Source organism: Rhinopithecus roxellana, chromosome 14 (assembly GCF_007565055.1).
Source record: "Rhinopithecus roxellana isolate Shanxi Qingling chromosome 14, ASM756505v1, whole genome shotgun sequence".
Classification (NCBI taxonomy): Eukaryota; Metazoa; Chordata; class Mammalia; order Primates; family Cercopithecidae; genus Rhinopithecus; species Rhinopithecus roxellana.
Genome location: NC_044562.1, coordinates 114,203,706 through 114,222,419, shown reverse-complemented (window position 1 = coordinate 114,222,419; position 18,714 = coordinate 114,203,706). Strand labels below are relative to the sequence as shown.

General features: G+C 34.6%; 1 protein-coding gene and 1 non-coding gene across 2 annotated transcripts in view; both read right to left on the bottom strand.

The window, feature by feature from the left end:
- ACVR2A (activin A receptor type 2A) overlaps positions 1-18,714 on the bottom strand; it is an 88,026-nt gene that overhangs the window by 43,051 nt on the left and 26,261 nt on the right. The gene's annotated exons all lie outside the window — the stretch shown is intronic.
- Positions 10,856-10,961, bottom strand: LOC115893329. Its single transcript, XR_004053346.1, has one exon. It is a non-coding gene; the product is annotated as a U6 spliceosomal RNA (small nuclear RNA).

The window sequence follows — 18,714 nt, the reverse complement described above, 5'->3', positions numbered from 1 at the left end:
GACTGAACGTAAAGATGTCAATTCTCCCTAAATTGATATATAGGTGTAATGCGATTCATATCAAAATCTCAGCAAGTTTCACTGTAGATATAAACAAGTATATTCTAAACTTTTTTGAAAAATAATAATAAAGTGGGAGAAATCACTCCCCACTTTCCCGACGTTAAGGCTTACAGTGTAGCTGCAATAATAAAGACAGAAAGGTACTGACAAAGGGACAGAAACATAGATCAGTGAAAAAGATACAGGACCCAGAAAGAGAACCACACACAAATATGTCTAATTCGTTTTTGACAAATAAGCAAAGGCAATTCAATGGAAAAGGGATAGCTTTTCCAATAAATGGAGCTGGAGCAGTCAGACATGGTTCAGGCAAATACATTTTGAATATCCTCACTCTATTATTCCAGTAGTTCTGGACAGCCCAGCTCTTGTAGAAAGCCTCCCAGGAAAACCTCTCATATGGTGACAATTTCCAAGTTTTCTCAAGGTATGCATAATAAAATCCTAAAAATCTTATAATCAGGACTCCTCCTTCTCCCAAAGTGCACACTTCTTGTAATCCAATGTAACTGTTTTATATTTACTCACTGATTTTTAAATAAGTTATCTATATACGTTCTTCTACATGTGAGAATTCCACTGGCGTTAGATTTTAAGTGTTCTCACCATAAAAAATAAGTACTGCACATATGATGTAATAGATATGTTAATTTGTTTGATTTAGCCATCCCACAACATATACATATTTCAAACCATGTTGATAATATACACAATTCTTATTTGTCAATTAAAAATTAATTTTTTATAAAAATAATGATGGACACCTGATTTAAGGACCAGAGAAGATATATGAGTTAGAATGGCCTAAACTGACATGTCTTTATTTAGACAGAAGATAGAAGGTGGTGATAGAATGGCATGTCCTTCACCAGACTGTCAGTTTCTTGCAAGCAAATGGTGTAATATTTTCATGACTGAATCCCTAATATCTAGCACCATTCTTGAAACTCAGAAGGCATTCAATTAATATTTGGTAAATTGTCAAACAGATGTAGTCAATCAAAAAATATCTGGATGTAGCTTAACATAAAATTAAAATTTTTTTTTTCTAAACTCTTCCACCTATTACATTCTTTAATCACATTTTCACTAGTTTCCCTTCTAAAGAAACTTTTTCTTTTTCTTTTTTTTTTTTTTTGAGACAAGATCTCACTCTATAGCCCAGGCTGGAATGCAGTGGTGCAATCATAGCCTACTATAGCCTTGAGCTCCTGGACTCAAGTGATCCTCCTGCCTCAGGCTCCTAAGTAACTAGGACAACAGGTATGTGCCACCACACATTGCTAATTATTTTTATTTTTTGTATAGATAAGGTCTTGCTATTTTGCCCAGACTGGTCTTCAACTCCTGGCCTCAAAAGATCTTCCTGCCTCTGACTCCCAAAGTGCTGGGATTACAGGTGTGAGCCAAGCACTCAGACTTGTCTTCTTGTAGAGTACAGTTATAGTTGCTCAGAATGTGTCATTCTCAGTATGATGAAATACCTAATAATTTTATCATTGGCATTAAGGAGTCTTTGTGGTCTGCAGCTCTGAATTAAATAAATGTAAAACAAATGTTCCAAAAAGAAAAAAAAAAAAAAAAAAGAATGCCACTAGGGTCTAAGACTATCCATCTTACTTGAGTTCTAAACACAAACAGTACTTAACGAATGATAAAATGCAAAAACACATTACAACAACTGAATAAAAACCAACCAACTACTACTGTTTTCCCTCTACTCTTTGAAACAGGTGGATGAAATTCAAATCTTTTACAATTATCAATTTCACTACACTTTTTTCTGATTAAGATGACAATGTCTTTCACAGCCCTGTGACTAGCTCACCTATCACAATTCTCCTATGTATGCAAAAAACGTTAAGCAGAAAAATAAGAATTTTTCTGGGAACTTACAAATTTGAGGAATTTCTGGAAAAATATTCTAATGCTGTCTGAAACCATCAAAAAGTCATTGAAATATAGTATAAAGACGTATGAAACAATCTCTTTCCAACACTTGTGCCTACCACAGGCAACTTAGTCCTCTGGGAAGAGTTAATGAAGTTTCAAATGTAATAAATCCAACTTACAAAGCAATTCTTGTTTCCCTTTCACATGTCATTGCTCCTGCCACTCTGGGGACAAACCACAAGTCCAAGGTATCAGCTGCAGAAGGTGGATTAAATTGAATGATGGTTTTAATCCAAAACATCTTACAGTATAAATTTTTTAAAGTATTAAAAATATTATACAAAAGAATGATTTCAGGTAACTGGAAAATTCTGGTATAGTATAATCTTTCATGGCATCAATAAGTAAATGTATACAGAATTTTATTAGTTCAGTAAGTATTATTTAACACTCTCTCACTATGCTTAATAATCATCCTACTGCTCAGAAACTTGCAAGCTACCATAAATAAATATCAGGCAAACCTCAACACAAAGAAATCGATTTCCCAATTTTCCCCAATAACAAGTTCTTTTTAAAATTTTTACCAATTTGAAACATACAAATCTTTCCATGTATATCATACAGTCCAATATATAATTTTATTAGTCTTATGAATGTTTTAAAATCACACAGCACATAAATTTTACAAAATAACTTCATTCGAACTTTACCTACATCTTCCACAAGTATCATCATCTCATTACTTTCTGAGAAATCTGTAAGTATCATGAAGTGAATAATCTTTACTTCCATTGAAGTTGTTCTGAGAAACAATACTTTTGGAAGTCATAATACCATCATTGAAAATGTTTTTCCAAGCCAAAAATATCCATTCACATGATTTTAAGATGGTTGGTTTTTTAATAGTTCTACAGGTACATACTATGATCTTCACAAAGTAACTTCATAGATATCTCTTTTAAAAGTGATTTTAAAGGCTTTTTTCACAACAAATTATAAGAGTGTTAACTCCCTGCCCACAAACAATTTCTAATTTGTTTAAACTTTTTACTACACCCTTGTATCTATTCCCTCAGGAAACCTCTACAGACTTTTAAAACTAGTACTGACTGACATCATTTCAAGCTCATCTATCTTCTCCAAATACTATACTTCTATTCAAATTAATTGAGAGAAAGCTCAAAATATGAAAAACTTTGTAAGGATTCAAATATAAGATGACTTTTTTTTTTTAGAAATTTTTTTTTAGAGAAAACTTTCCTTAATACTGGACATATACAGATGAAGTATCATCAGTGCCTAGCACAGTACAGGAATTCAGTTAAATTTGCACTAAATCAACAATTCACAAGGCCTAGAATAGTAAGAAAAAAGAGGGCTTTACAGAGAAAATGAAACTAAAGCAGGGCTACTAAGGAGACACAGAACTATAAGTTGAACAGAGGCAGGGAAGATGAAGACCAAATAAACAAGGTTGTGAATAACCAGAGTGTTTGACAAGACTGCCCTCACTGGACTAGAGCATTCTATATTCTGTAGTATTGGGTATAGCCAGGAGAGGCTTCGAAGTCATCAAAAGAATAGAGGTAGCATTTTAAAGATTAATCAGAAAATAATGAGTAAACTGTGTTGGAACAGAACAAAACTCAGGACACTATACTAACTACCCAATAAAAACAAGAGGTATACAATATCTATGCTGATTAAACGGCCACAGGTATTAAAAGGATTGTCAAATTAGAATACAGAGATGAAGCTTTTGCTTTTCACAGTCCCTTATTTGTTTTCCCTAAGCATAAGAAAGCAAAAGATAAAAATGATTTGGTTTATTGGGTTGGGTAGTTAGCTGTTTCTAAATGTTTTATCTTACAAACTTCTGAGAAAACAAAAGTTGCTTCTATACATATTTATCCCATGTTTCACTTCATTGGTAATTCTCTTGCAATATTTTAGTCTTACTGTCATGAAACATATACTATATATTGCCCAGAATAAGTTAGACATCTTCAAAGATACCTAACATACAACAGAAAATTATTTTTGCCTACAGCCACAAAATGTGTAGAGTATCTACAAATGCCCAGGTTTTCAGATTAAAATCAGATTAAAATAGTTCTACACAGTTCTCTGGCCCTAACACATAAGATGAATTACATGAAAACAGGTACAAGTAAATACAAGTTTTACCTAGACTGTGCAAAACAGATTTCTAATATTAGATGTTCTTCTTTGCGGGGAGAAGGGATAATGTTGACTGCAGCTAGAGGCCAATACTTGAATCAGAATTTATAGGCTATTTTTTTGAATGCACAAAAACCAAAATTAGGCAGAAATTTAGAAGAATAAGAGGTAAAAGGTAAATTCTCAAAGTCAGAACAGAGCTCCTAAAAAAGACAGATTAAGGAAACAAACATGCACACAGTAGTTCCTACTAGTTCCCACTAAATCCAACCTAAAAGTGTCAATTACACTGAAAAGACACTACCTACATTAAGGTTTTTTTAGTGCTTTATCTTACTTGGGAAGATGCAGGCCCTCTTTTTAATAAAACATAAATCTGTCACAGAAAGAGTAAAAATGGATCACTTCTGCTTGCTATGAAGTTAATGTGAAATCACCTTTGAGGAACCAGCAATGTTAAGAGTGAGAAATCTGAACAAAAATAAAACAAAGCACAAAAACCTCATCACAAACATTTCCATCAAAGCAATATTTGGTCATTTAAAATCAGCTAATGAAGAAAATTAACAATACGTATTAACAATACGTATTAAGAGTAGCTTTAAATACAGTAAAAGATGGTAATCTGATAATTCATAATGACCTTAAATAACAATGGATATAGAATCATTTAACAGGCCATAATCACCAACAGTTTTTTTCATAACTATGTTGCTTCAACTTTTAAGAAGCAAGATTATGAGTATTAAAAAAAAAATCTAAAATTCTTGTTTATTACTTTTGTGTATTACGTAGTTTCTTTCCTACTTGAAAACTCATTTTGCCAGGCACAGTGGCTCATGCCTGTAATCCCAGCACTTTGGGAGGCCAAGGCAGGCAGATAACCTGAGGTCCAGCTTGGCCAACATGGTGAAACCCTGTTTCTACCAAAAATACAAAAATTAGGTGGGCGTGGTTGCAGATGTCTGTAATCCCAGCTACTCAGGAGGCTGAGGTAGGAGAATTGCTTGAACCCGAGAGGCAGAGGTTGCGGTGAGCCGAGATCGTGCCATTGCACTCCAGCCTGAGCAACAAGAGCAAAAGTCTGTCTCAAAAAAAAAAAAAAAAAAAAAAACCAACTCATTTTACTAATTTGTTTCCATACAATTATAAACACATTGAGTCTTTTGACAGGCTTTCTCTTCTGTATTGATACACATCCTAGAGGCAGTCCTTTCCTATTTGGCTGCCCTGGGTTGCTTTTAAGCATTATGAAAAGTAACACTGTTCAAAAGTTAGCAGAAAGTCCAAAATGTCCCAAAAGACTTTTGATAGACAAGTTAGATATATGAAGAAAGAGAATAAATTTTCAAATAAAATTTCTGCATTGGCCATACAACATTTTAGGCCCTGTCAATTTAATTTTTTTTTTTTTTAAACTAAGCCCCTTCCCACTACCAAACAATCACTTCTAAAGGAAAACACAAACATTGTCCGGCATTCTTCCCAGAAATTTTTTTCCTCTTCCCTGTAATATCCCATACTTAGTACTTACTATCAGTCTGACAAAACATTACAAGATTCCATCCATCTAACTAAGGTAATGTATTTCTATTACTAAACTAAAAGCACAACTAGCACAGAATAAACTAAAAACATAAACATTGTATGTTGTGGCATTAGACAATGTGCATGTGGCATGTGTAAGAAGGAGAGTAAAAATACTTGGAAGTCAACATTTAACCACTAGTTACTTAGGGACTTCTTTCTGTTGTTGTTGTTTTCCTTTGAGACAGAGTCTCACTCTGCTGTTTCAGGCTGGAATGCAGTGGCCCAATCTTAGCAGCTCACTGCAACCTCCGCCTCCCAGGTTCAAGCGATTCTCCTGCCTCTAACTCCCAAATGGCTGGGATTACAGGCGCCTGCTACCACACCCAGCTAATTTTTGTATTTTTGGTGGAGACAGGGTTTCGCCATGTTGGCCAGGCTGGTCTCGAACTCCTGACCTCAAGCAATCCGTCCCACTGGGCCTCCCAAAGTGCTGGGATTATAGTCATGAGCAACTGCATCCAGCCTTATTTAAGGATTTCTAATATTAATTCCTGACAAATTACAAAGGCAAGCACCTAAAACGTATTTCGATATTGTTAACACTTAAATGACTAATTATCCCCACATAGATGGCTCCAAATAAATATACATCTACCTGGATACAGACCAAAATTTGAGTAATTCCATCAGTTTCTCAAATCTCTGTCTTAAAATGCCTCAACATAAAAGTTTGAGAGTCCCAAAGAGAGTGGCAAATTTCTAATGGCAGAATTTCCTTTCATAAAAGAGACAAGCAGCTGCCCTTTTAAAACAATTCTTTATAGTTTATTTCCTAATTCACTTAAATTGTAGATCCAGTTCAATACAAACGGTACATTTTTGTATTAACAAAATTTTTAGAGGACTTCATTTCTTAAACCTTTCTCTAAATACAGAAGATACTCTACACAGGGCTTGTTGTTATTTAGTTTAGTAATTGAATGCATGTTAGTTAGCATCTTTTTTTCCTATTCTCTCACAAACTTAAAACTTTTGATAGGCAAGTTAGATACATGAAAAAAGAATAAATTTTCAAATAAAATTTATGTATTGGCAATGCAACATTTTAGGCCCTGTCAATCTGAAACACACACACACACACACACACAAACAACTACACACCTTCTTCTAGAGAGGAGGAGAAAAAAAAATGCTAACTAACCTGCACTCAATTACTAAATAACTAGACATCCATTATAATGTTTTCTCCAAAAAGACCTAAAGGAAAGAAAAAAAAATTCAAGTCACAGATACAGACACACTGATATACAGGCAGAAAAAGTACAATATGAAGGCATCAGAACCAAGAAGCATTTCATCTTTAAAGGTAACTGTTCTAACACTCTTAAGAAATGACATCTTGTTGGGAAGAAATATACTTCAAATTGTTATTATTTGGTTGGTAGCCCAGAAAAAAGACACTGATTTTAAAATCAACTAACAAAAAACTTCATTTTCCTAAATACAAAAAGCATATGTAGAATAACAGGAACCAGGAAAAGAGCAAATCACAAACCTTTGGATTTATCATTCAACTAAATAGCACCTGGGACCACATTTAAGACCACTTTGCTAGGATAGGCCAAGAAAGCCTGAAAATGTTTCAGACCTCAACTTCCCTGTGTCTTTTTAATAATTAAAAAGGGGGTAGGGGAAACGGTTTTAAGAAAAGACCTGCTTTCTTCTCATTTTAATCAATATAAGTAAGCTTCTTATAACATTATAAAAGGAATAGAGTTTCATCAAACAAAAAGGGAAAAATAGGAGCTCAATGATTTCCTTTCAGGATGAGAAACTTTTACCCTTTCCAGCCCTTCCACCCCTGGGCAGGACACTTTGAAATCTATTCTGGTGACATGCTACAAGAAATCTTAGAGGACACTATGTCTTTCACACAGGTACAGCATCTTATGCATTCAACAAATATCTAATGCTGGCATACTAGTTGCAGGCACTTTGACACCTAGGTATTAAGCAGAAATAGTAAAAAAGTAATTCCAAAGTTTAGGAAATCGTTAACTTCTTGAAAGGAAGAGAAAAATGAGCTCAATTTTCAAAAGTCACTAAAAGTAGAAAGTAAAAGAATTCACAAATCTTTCAATACTTCTAAAACTCAACTAAGGCCTATTTTAATTTATCCTGCAAGGTAAGAGAGAAGGAGGAAGGAATGATAGGTAAGTAACCAGAATATCATAAAGGCAGAGAATTTCAAGTATACATCTTTATAAATGTTATTATTTTTAAAATAATGTTAATACCTCTGCAAAGAGTAGATTTTTGTCTTAAAACTGACTTTAGAAAATAAAAAGATTAATAAAGAAATATTTTAAAAATGAGTGAAGTATCCTGAGTTGACATTAAAAAATGTTTACTGGGGCCAGGCACAGGGGCTCACGCCTGTAATCCCAATACTTTGGAAGGCAGAGGTGTGAGAATTATGCCCAGGAGTTCAACATCACCCTAAGCAACATAGCAAGAATCTGCTTTATAAATTTTTTTTAAATTAAAAAATGCTTACTTAGTCATCACTGATTGATAATACAGAGCAGCAGCCATAACAGCTTCTTGTTGGTAGGTAGTAATGATACCTTAGAAAGTAAATAAACCCTGTATAAAGGAATTCATACTGCTCATAAAGAAATCACCCATTCACACTAGCTCTCTTAATCAGTACAACAATAAAACCATGTTATCTAGCTTGTCAAATGAGAATTTATAGATAATTGAAACAACAACAAAAAAAGAACATCAGGGAAGAGGTTTAAGGCATAAGCACCAGAATTGGAAAATCTAAGTTAGTTTTGTAAAGAGTGTGAGTATCACTGGAAGGTTATTACTGCAAGTCACCAACATCTCTCCCTGGACTATAGCAACAGCCTCTTTAACTGGTCTCCCAGCTTCCATTTTATCCCATCCAATCAGTTCTTCATCCAGAAGTCAATTTACTAAAGCAAACAAAATCAAATCACTATCCCAACTTAAAGCCAATCAACAGCTTCCCACTATCCTTGGCCTTAAACTCAAAATCTTTAACAAATCCTACAGGGCTTTCCACAGTTTTGCTCTTCTTTAGCCTCAACTCACATCAGACAAGTGGACACTCTTTGAACATCAAACTATCTCAGGCATTGATACATTCTTTCTACCAGTTTCTCCCCATCCCTAACTTCCTTTTAATAGGTGAGATAATGGAGTGGAGTAAAACATTGAGAAAATGCGTGAAAAAGTTTGCTATGTTTTTAAATGTTTATTCCTTCCAAAATTTAATTGCTAAAGTACTGGTATTGAGAGGTGGGGCCTAATGGGTGGTGTTTAGGTCAGAGATTAATGCCATTATAAAAAGGGCTTTTAAGGAGTGGGCTGTCTCTTGTCCTTCTGCCCTCTGCCCTGTGAGGACACAGTAAAAAGACCCACATGAGATGCCTTTGCCTTGATCTTGGACTTCCCAGTCTCCAGAAATATAAGAAAAGAAATTTCTGTTCTTTATAAATTACCTCCTCTCAGGTATTCTGTAATAGCCACACAAAACAGAGTAAGGCAAAGTTGAAAAACAGTTATCAGTTCATGAAATCAAATGAAAAAAAGCAAAATATCATCTCTAATCTGCAAATACTTCTTAACTGAAAACAGTTTGATTGCATTTAGTAAGTTTGAAAAACATACATTTACCATATGGTCCACTCCCAAAAGACTATTATACTAATCTCTAAACTCATAAAAAATTAATCAGTTAAGCTTATATGATTTTTCTATAACTATTACCTTTTCCTCCAAAAGGAGACAAGACTTTTTTTTTTTTTTTTGACAGGTCTCTTTCTGTCACACAGGCTAGAGTGCAGTGGCATGGTAACAGTTCACTGCAGCCTTAACCTGCTGGGCTCAACTGATCTTCCCACCTCAGCCTCCCAAATAGCTGGGACTACAGGTGGCTGCCACCACACCAGCTAATTTTTTTGTAGAGACAGGGTTTTGCCATGTTGCCCAGGCTAGTCTCAAACTTCTGGCTCCAGCAATCCACCAACCTCAGCCTCCTGAAGTGCTGGAATTACAGGTATGAGCCGCCATGCCCAGCCTAGGAAAGACTTTAATAACCTTTCTCTAAAAATCCCTAAGTCACTGTAACACAAAACAAGGGCAGTCTTCCCCTCAAACTCAGAGAAAAGGCAACCAAAAATTTCAGATAAACATTCTAAATCAGATAAATATCTAAATCTAGTTCATAGTTTCTGGCCTCTTAATAAAAAAAAAAAAAAGTCTTATTTGTAAAAGTCACGTCTGTCCACTTTAAAGGTAAATACCTCAACCCAACTCCTTTCAACAATCACTAAAATTGTTTTTGATACTGGCTTACATAAGTACTATAAAAGAGGAGTAGCAGGAATAATAAAATCAGATTCACACACATGTTTTTGTTTAATATTCCAAAGTATATTTAATCTGAATCTTTCATGTTTACAATTTAAAACATTTCCTCCAAATCCGGCTTAATTCTGTCTTGTAAACCAAAATAAAAAATTGTTCTCTGACACTTTTATAGTCTTGCTATATTAACACTGCCTAAAATCTAACAAAAAGACAGTTCTGTCCTATGTTAATTATCACAAAGAATTATTTTATTAGTAGCTCTATAGATTTTGCCCTCATAATTTAACGGAAAAAAAAATCACACACAACAGACAACAGCTTTTATTATAAGCATTCATATTTCTCTGTATAGTCGGTAACTGAGAAATATAGTCTTAAAAGAGTAAAAAAAGCAGCGTGATAAATGTAAAGTTTAAAGAAAGGATCAAAGTTACAGCAGAATATAGATAAGACACAGCCACAGAACACGGACAACATAGTCTAGACTAGCCCCCTACGGAAACAGAAAGCTTTCATATAAACATCTGCATATAAACTCACATTTAGTTTACAAATTTTATCAACTTCACTAATACAACTTTCATTTGAAAAGTCATGTTTACTTCAACAATAATCAATGACTGATAAGTTTTACTATCTATGTGAACTAATAAAATAAGAAAAACTGTTTACTAAGCAAAGAGTCAAAGTAATTTTTTGTTCAGGAAAAGTAGAACTAAAGAATACAGTTAAACTCCTTACTTTAAATTCAATAGTGGAAGAGTTAAATTAAGAAGGTGATATATCTTTGCTTATGTTCTTCATGAATTTGTATGGCATCCTTGACCAGGGGCCATGCTAATGTTTTCTCTGTCATTCCAATATTAGTATATGTGCTGCCAAAGCATGCACCTTGCTTATGTTTTAAGAAAACAAATGTCTTGAAAAAAACGTTGTGACTTTTGTTAGCCTATCCTGAATGTCATTCCCCTGTTTCTTTCCACAGAGAAATGTTTACATCCATCATTTTCTTAAAAAACAGAGATCCACAGAATCATAATAATTATTAGGAACTGTTCCCAGTCTTCTATTAGTGAAACATTTAAACATAAGACAAAAAAATTCTTACTAGTGGGCCACTGAAATATACCAAAAGAGGATTCAAAAAAGTTGAAATAATAGGGCACTTTTCTCCACGTTAAAAGTTACTTTTGGAATGCCAAAAACTAAATAAGGCCACAGCTGTCCAACTTTTAGGTTCAGGTCTACCCAGAGCATAAAATCCTGTTATCAAGACATGTGTAGAAGAAAGTAAAAGAATAGAGAGACACCAGCATCTTTACTAATAAGGCTACCAGTTACCCCTTTTCAAACTCAGTGGCATATCTGTGCATTGAGGACACGGGGAAGGGACAGGAGCAACATACAGAAGAAAAGGAGACAAAATGCAGTTGAAAGGACAGAAGGAACAACTGTATCTATCAGAACTGCTCTCAATTTAAGCATCTGGCTGGTATATGAGTCAGGGGTCACCAATTCTAATCCCTGGCCTTCCACTAAATTTGAAGACCAATTTCTAGTGGAACTCACATATCCTCTTCTTGTTTATCACTTTCATCCACCTGCCCCAATTTCTAATGAAGAACATTTCTGCTTTTTAAAACAAATTAAGAAGAGGAAACAACTGCAATGAAAAAGCCCAAGAGGAACTTACATATCTACAGGTGTTAAAAGCCCTTGTTTAAGTCTGATGAAGTGAATGACAGTGGTAGGCTGATGAGAATTATGTCCCTAGGTGCCACACAGTCCAAGATCTCAGCCTTTAATATTAGCATTCTTAAAATATAAATAAGCAATTTATGGCTATGCCTCAAGGCAAAATTTTGGGGTAAATACCAAACAGAAAAAACAGCAACACTGGCATAAAGAAAATGAGTTTTATTAAACCAAATTTAAATTTTTTGTTCACTTTTGATATATATTTTAAATTTTCATTTAGAAGTTATTTTATTCATTTTGTAATTATACTATACAATAAAAAAGAAAAGCAGGAAGTCAGGGAAGCCGAAAACACACGACAAATTACAAAAACAGAATCACAGTGAGTAGACTGTTTAAATGAAGAAAAGAGGACCAAAAACTGAGGATTGAAGGGAATGAAGATAATGCCAGTATCATTTAATGCTTTTAAGAGGTGAACACTAGTGCTGTAGAAGATGCTTGCAACAGCACAGTACTCCGTATACAATAAAGCTCAACAGTTTTTCTTAATATAAGTACTTTTCTTAACAGAAATACACTGTCTATTCTACTTCTACTTCCCCCTTTATTGTGCCACATAATCTTTAACAGTTTTCTGTAATGGCTGGTAATGTTTCTAGATCCCAGAAGCTGACCTAAAAGGGAAGGCTGAGAAGTATAAACTTTGAGAGGTTACGTGTCCTATGATCTTCCTTTTTATAAAAATGTTTTCTGTAATACTAAACATTTGTAACCTGTGGATGGTAGTTTTGTCCCTTCATTTGACATCTATGCTAATATCATCTTCAGTTCCTATGGAAAACATATACCAACATACATGGAGTTCTGAGGTACAATTTATTTGTTCATTTCAATCTGGAAGCATACCATTCCTAATTTATTTTATGTAGCCAGTATCCACATATTTATGCCTCTGGAGGTAATAAGAAACAGAGCAATGCTTCTCACAGTTTACAACCTCCAACAAAATCATCAAAATGCTGATTTCCAGGCCTACTCCAGACCCACTGAAATTATCTCTAAGTGTATTGTTCATCTGGGGCTCTGCATTTTTGTTTTGTTTTGTTTTGTTTTGTTTTGTTTTTGAGACGGAGTCTAGCTCTGTCGCCCAGGCTGGAGTGCAGTGGCCGGATCTCAGCTCACTGCAAGCTCCGCCTCCCGGGTTTACGCCATTCTCCTGCCTCAGCCTCCTGAGTAGCTGGGACTACAGGTGCCCGCCACCTCGCCCGGCTAGTTTTTTGTATTTTTTTTTTCAGTAGAGATGGGGTTTCACCGTGTTAGCCAGGATGGTCTCGATCTCCTGACCTCGTGATCCGCCCGTCTCGGCCTCCCAAAGTGTTGGGATTACAGGCTTGAGCCACCGCGCCCGGCCGGGCTCTGCATTTTTAATAAGCAGCTTTTTTATTTCCATGGGGGGAGAAAAGAGATTCTATTAGCTATGTGCAGGATTAAACAAAAATATTTAAAGTATGAAACACTGTAATGAACACAAAGTAGTTACACTGCTCAATAAGAGAGCATATATATCTCTCTGGAAATGGAGAAAATGGGAGATTGTATTTTATCCCCATAAAGTACACCCATGGTAGGGTGGCTTTTTGTGCTGGGTTGGTTTTATCGTTAATTGAGAGCAGAAGGGGTTAACTGACGGAAAAAGAGTGTTATGGGTAGATTACAGGTAATCCTTAAACAGAACAATCTACCTTGAATGATTAATGAGTTACAGAGATTGTGAGAAAAAATTTATAATACTGACACACTCTAAACCTCTAAATTTAAAAAATTAGAACAGATATTAATATTTCAAATTATATATCCATCTGGTTTCAACGTCTATAATCCAGCTTCACCTCTACACAACTAAAAGAAGCAAAAAATTAAATGTGGATGAAAGGGATAAAAATAAGCTCATAATTTGGTAGACAGGAAATTTGTCATTAAAAATTACTTAATGGAACTATGATCCACCTAGATTCACCTAGTACAGAAAAGTCACTGCCCTTTAGATGTTACAATCTACAGGAGTCTAAACTTCAAATATCTTTTAACTTAATCCTACTTTTACAAACTTAAAAATACTTTATTTGATCCCCACAACAATCCTACATTGTAAACAGGAATACGTATTATTATTCCTACCCAACTCCTACTCTAGATTAATACAGTGAGTAGTAGATTCATCTTGAACCAAATCAGATCTTAGAATCATCCATTCTAGTGGTTCTCCAGTTGGATGTGATATGCAACAGCTATATTTCAGTGTTAAATAAAACTTCCTTGGCTCCACTCTCAGAGATTGATTCAGCAGCCCTAAGGTGCAGCTCAAGAATCTGTGTTTTTATCTAACAACCAAAACGATTCTAATGCCAGAGGTCCTCACGCCACAGTTGGAGAAATATTCAATTCAAGTCCTACTAAGACCCAGACAGATGAAGTGACTAGGTCATTATATGGTGGAGCTGAGATTCAATCCCAGACGTCTGTCCTCATTTTTGTTATCAACACCAATCACAAAATGAGACTTAGAAACTTCTTTCTTCACCTAATAGGAATTATGTATAAGGAAATTTCATCAACTACTAATCAAGAGATTTCACCAAGCTGAACTCTGAAAACTGCTTTAATGGGTAACAGCTTAGAAGACGTGGTATAAACATGTATTCCAAGAAAACACGATGGTAACTCTTTTTTTCCCCTCTGGATATCCTAAACTAAGAGAAATAACAGGAAGATGTGTCATACTAGTCAAAGTCGCTACATATATCATCTCATTTAATCCACGTAATTCTATGAAGCAGATGTTTCTGCCCATTTTATGGATGAAAAAACTGAGACTTGGATAATTGTAACTTGCAAAGAAATATAGTTAGGTGGTCAAGATTGGATTAAAGTTAAGTGCATGAGCTCTTAACCACTTATATACTGTGACCAAAGTCCCTATCACTAGGTCCTCTTATTTCACTGTCAAAGCAATAAATTCTGATACAGTATTCTGCCTAATCTTTCATTTGCTCTTAAGTCACCAAGAACTTTGTCCAGTTCTTAGTTTATAAAAATCAATCATTTACCTCAGACTCTTCCTCCCTACTATATTAGCATAAATCATCCTCCATGCCACCCTGCTAGCCACATTATTTCTCTGCAATCAATTTTATCTGCTGATCTCAACGGTTTCTCTTGTGTTTCATGAATAACTACCTCTCTCCTCCATGCTATGTAGACACAACCTAAGCTAAAAAGCCCTTGGATGAAAAAGATGTTTTTCTTAAAAAGATAACCAACTATTATATTTTGGCCTTGTTACAGAATATTAACCATTGTCAAGTTCTGCCATTTCCTATTTTCATTTTCTTTTGAATCTCTGCCATTCTCATCTTCCAAATGGTTTCACCATCATCATCATCAAAGTTTCATTTCACATCAGTTTCTGACTCTCTCCCAAAAGTATATAGATATCATTTCATATAGAATTCCCTGCACAAAGTCTACCTTAGAGATTCATATTTGCTCCTCTTATGCTTTCCCCAATTTCCTGGCATCATCACAATTTCACTAAATGCTCTAGACTTTAGCTGTCCAATACAGTAGTCACTAGCCATGTAGAGTTACAGAGTCCTAGAAAAGTGGCTAATCTGAATTGAGATGTGCCATAAGTACAAGATACACACTGGATTTCAAAAAATTAGTACAAAAAAACACATTAATCATGTTCATACTGATTATACGTTGAAATGATATTCTGAATACACTGTGTTAAAAAAATACATTACTAAAATTAATTTTATTTTAAAAACATTTAATGTGGCTCCTAGAAAATCTGAAATTTCATTTTTTGGCTCGTATTTGCTGCTTGCATTGCATTTCTTTTGTAGCACCACTCTAGACACTCCACTGATTGTCCCAATGACCTCATTATAACCCATGCCATATGAGGTATTCTTAGAACACAGCCACTCTATCTGTTCAATCATTTCCTCAATGCTGTACCAACTAATTCATCCAATTAAAAAATCTAAAAAGATGTCTCGTCACAAATAATATACGTGGACATTTCAAGGAAAACTATAAGCTACCATGAATGTCTCCAATGCAAGTGTCAAACAAATGAACACATAAACCACCTTGCCTACCCTAGAAATAGTCTTATTCTGTACTTGGAAATTACTCTCTGGAGTAATTTCTGGAATTTTTCTTATTGCTTTCTCTCCTGTGTACTTAAAATGTGCCTCCAAGAAGGTAAAGTAATGGCTACTTCTAACAAAGGAAAAAGAAAATCCTGGAAACTACAGAAAGGCAAGTATAACTTCTACTCATAAAATATCTGTATATAAAACTAAATGCATATAAAATGCTGGGAGTTAAAAGATGTGTTATTAAGAAAAAAAAATCATCATAATTTTCAGAAAGGATGCATTTAAACATCTACCACAAATCTGCTCAACAAAAATGACTCAGGGACCACAGACTTCTACCATGGTCATCTAGTAACATGTATGTCAAAGGAAGAGATCAAGCCAATACTTCTTTAATTGTATGGGCTAAGAAATACATCAATGACAACTTTCTTGAATTTTCACAAGTGGCAGTGATAAACCAAAACATCACATAAAAAAACCACTGCAGTCTGTTGCTGCCAGACTGAAAAACGGGCAAGAGAGAGAAATTTCTGTTGAAAAGTATTCTGAAAATACGAAGCACAACATAAGGTAAGCTATCAATGCTTTAAATCAATTACACAACACATTGAATATCCATGATATTAACTTTCCATTAAGACATAATAAGCTTTTTGCATCAAGGCATGGCTTACTCTTAATTGGGCTTTACATACTATGGCTAATGTGGAAAAAATAATGTATGACTTTTTTTGGTAGATGCAAAAGTGGCAGGTGGAACACACTTAAGAAGTCAGCTATCAATCATTAAAATTTTCCTGTGGTAGAATAAATACGTATCAAACCACGGGCTCCATATTTTCAATGCTAACTGAAAGGAGAAAATGAAAATACGTGATCAGGTCTGTCACTATGTTGGGTAAAATAACTTGCATCAGAGAACAAGCAATTTTCATAAATAAAAATCTCTAATACAGTAGGCATTCAACAAATTATTTTTCTTCTACTCATGCCAAAGACCAACAAATAAATGAAATCAAGTCATAAGGAATGCAAAGGGGAGAAAGAAACAAGAGAAGAGAATGAGCAGAAAAATTAACAAGATGTAAATTAAAAGAAGAGTAAGAAGATGGAAATTTAAGCAGCTCTCTAGGTGACCCCAAAGACTAGAAGGCAAGTTTGTCTTTAAAACGAAATCTTAACAGATGGCTAACAAGGGGACTTAGTCCTCAGAATATCATACAATGAGTTTTTCAATATATATCTGCTCAATTCCATTGAAACTGAAAAGGCAGTGCAAGGCATAAGAGCAGCTAGTCTACACTCTTGCTTGCTAGAACATACAGAAAATAGTATGTTCTTTCTTTTTATTTTTGCTTCACAAAATATTGATATATCTGATAATAAAAAGGTACTTACAGTTTTACACATCACATCTACATAAATGCAGAGGCATCTAGGCTAGATATTCTGCAAATTTTCTTATTTGAATAAAATCACGACCCAAAAGCAGATCAAATTCAATTATTTCTTGATGTCCCTTCAGGTTCTTAGAATTTAGGTATTAAAATGCAAAGAAAATTATTAGCAGGAGCTAAGTGCAGAATAAAGCGTATTCAACTACTAATTTAAGTAGTATTAATATATTAACTCATTGGCATTTACTCAACATTGACAAAGAGAAAGGAAAAACAATTTCTTCCTAGCAAACGTATATTATTTAAAAAAAAAAAATCAAGTCTGAGAACCAGAGGACTTTTAATATAGCAGGGGAGGCACCTTTCCGCACATGAGCTCTGGGCACAGGAGAGGAGACTGAGCTTGTAACAATAACCATATCTAAATGCTCAGAATATGCAAAACATTATGGAAACACACCAAAAGAAATAGAAGAGTCTTTTTCTGCCCTTGGGGAATCTGCAATTCATTCTGAATATCAAACATATCAAGAATTTAGAAATTTATTGAAAATAATTTATAGCTTATTGGCAAACAAAATACATGAGGAATGTGAAGAAAGACTAAAAGGGATAAAAAAGATTAATTAAAAAAGGCTTCATAGAAGCAGTATATGAAAAAGATTCTAGCTATATTTGGAAAGTATAAAAAGAAGTATATAAAGAAGGAAGAGGGTACTCAGGGAAAAGAATGGCACATATGCAGAAAGCAGTCTGTACTGAGAAGTAATGAAAAAGGAAACTCATTAAAAGGGAAGAAGGAAAAATGGGGTCGTCTTCACGATATAGTCAGTGGATTAAACAGGAGAATGAAATGAGATAAATCAGGGTAAACAGTTCTGGCAACTAAAAGACTCGCGACAATTATCTATGATATTCAGAGTTACTGCATACTGACTTTATAGGTTACCAAGCCTGAAGTCGTAAGGGTTAACGCATAGATCTCCAATATTTAGTGCCAACTCCATACTGGGCAGCCCACGGGGTACTAGACAGGCCAAAGAATTGTACGAAATGTGACATCTGCTCTCAAGACTCAAACACTCTAACAAGAAAAACCAGAAGAGGCATGTTAAATTCAGCATTCTGGCAAGGTATACTTCACCCAAAGACTAAATCAAAAAAGGGCAGATACACAGAGTTATTCCAGATTGAAAGTAGCATTTTTTATTAAATTAATAACAAGTAAAGATGACCAAGTAGAATATTAAAGAGAGGAAAAACTAGGCCAATACTTAATGTAATGTTATGCTAATCACAATGACTAATAGGCATTTATGGTATAGAAGGTTTTCTTACAGGTCAGACATTTTTCACTCTACTAATTT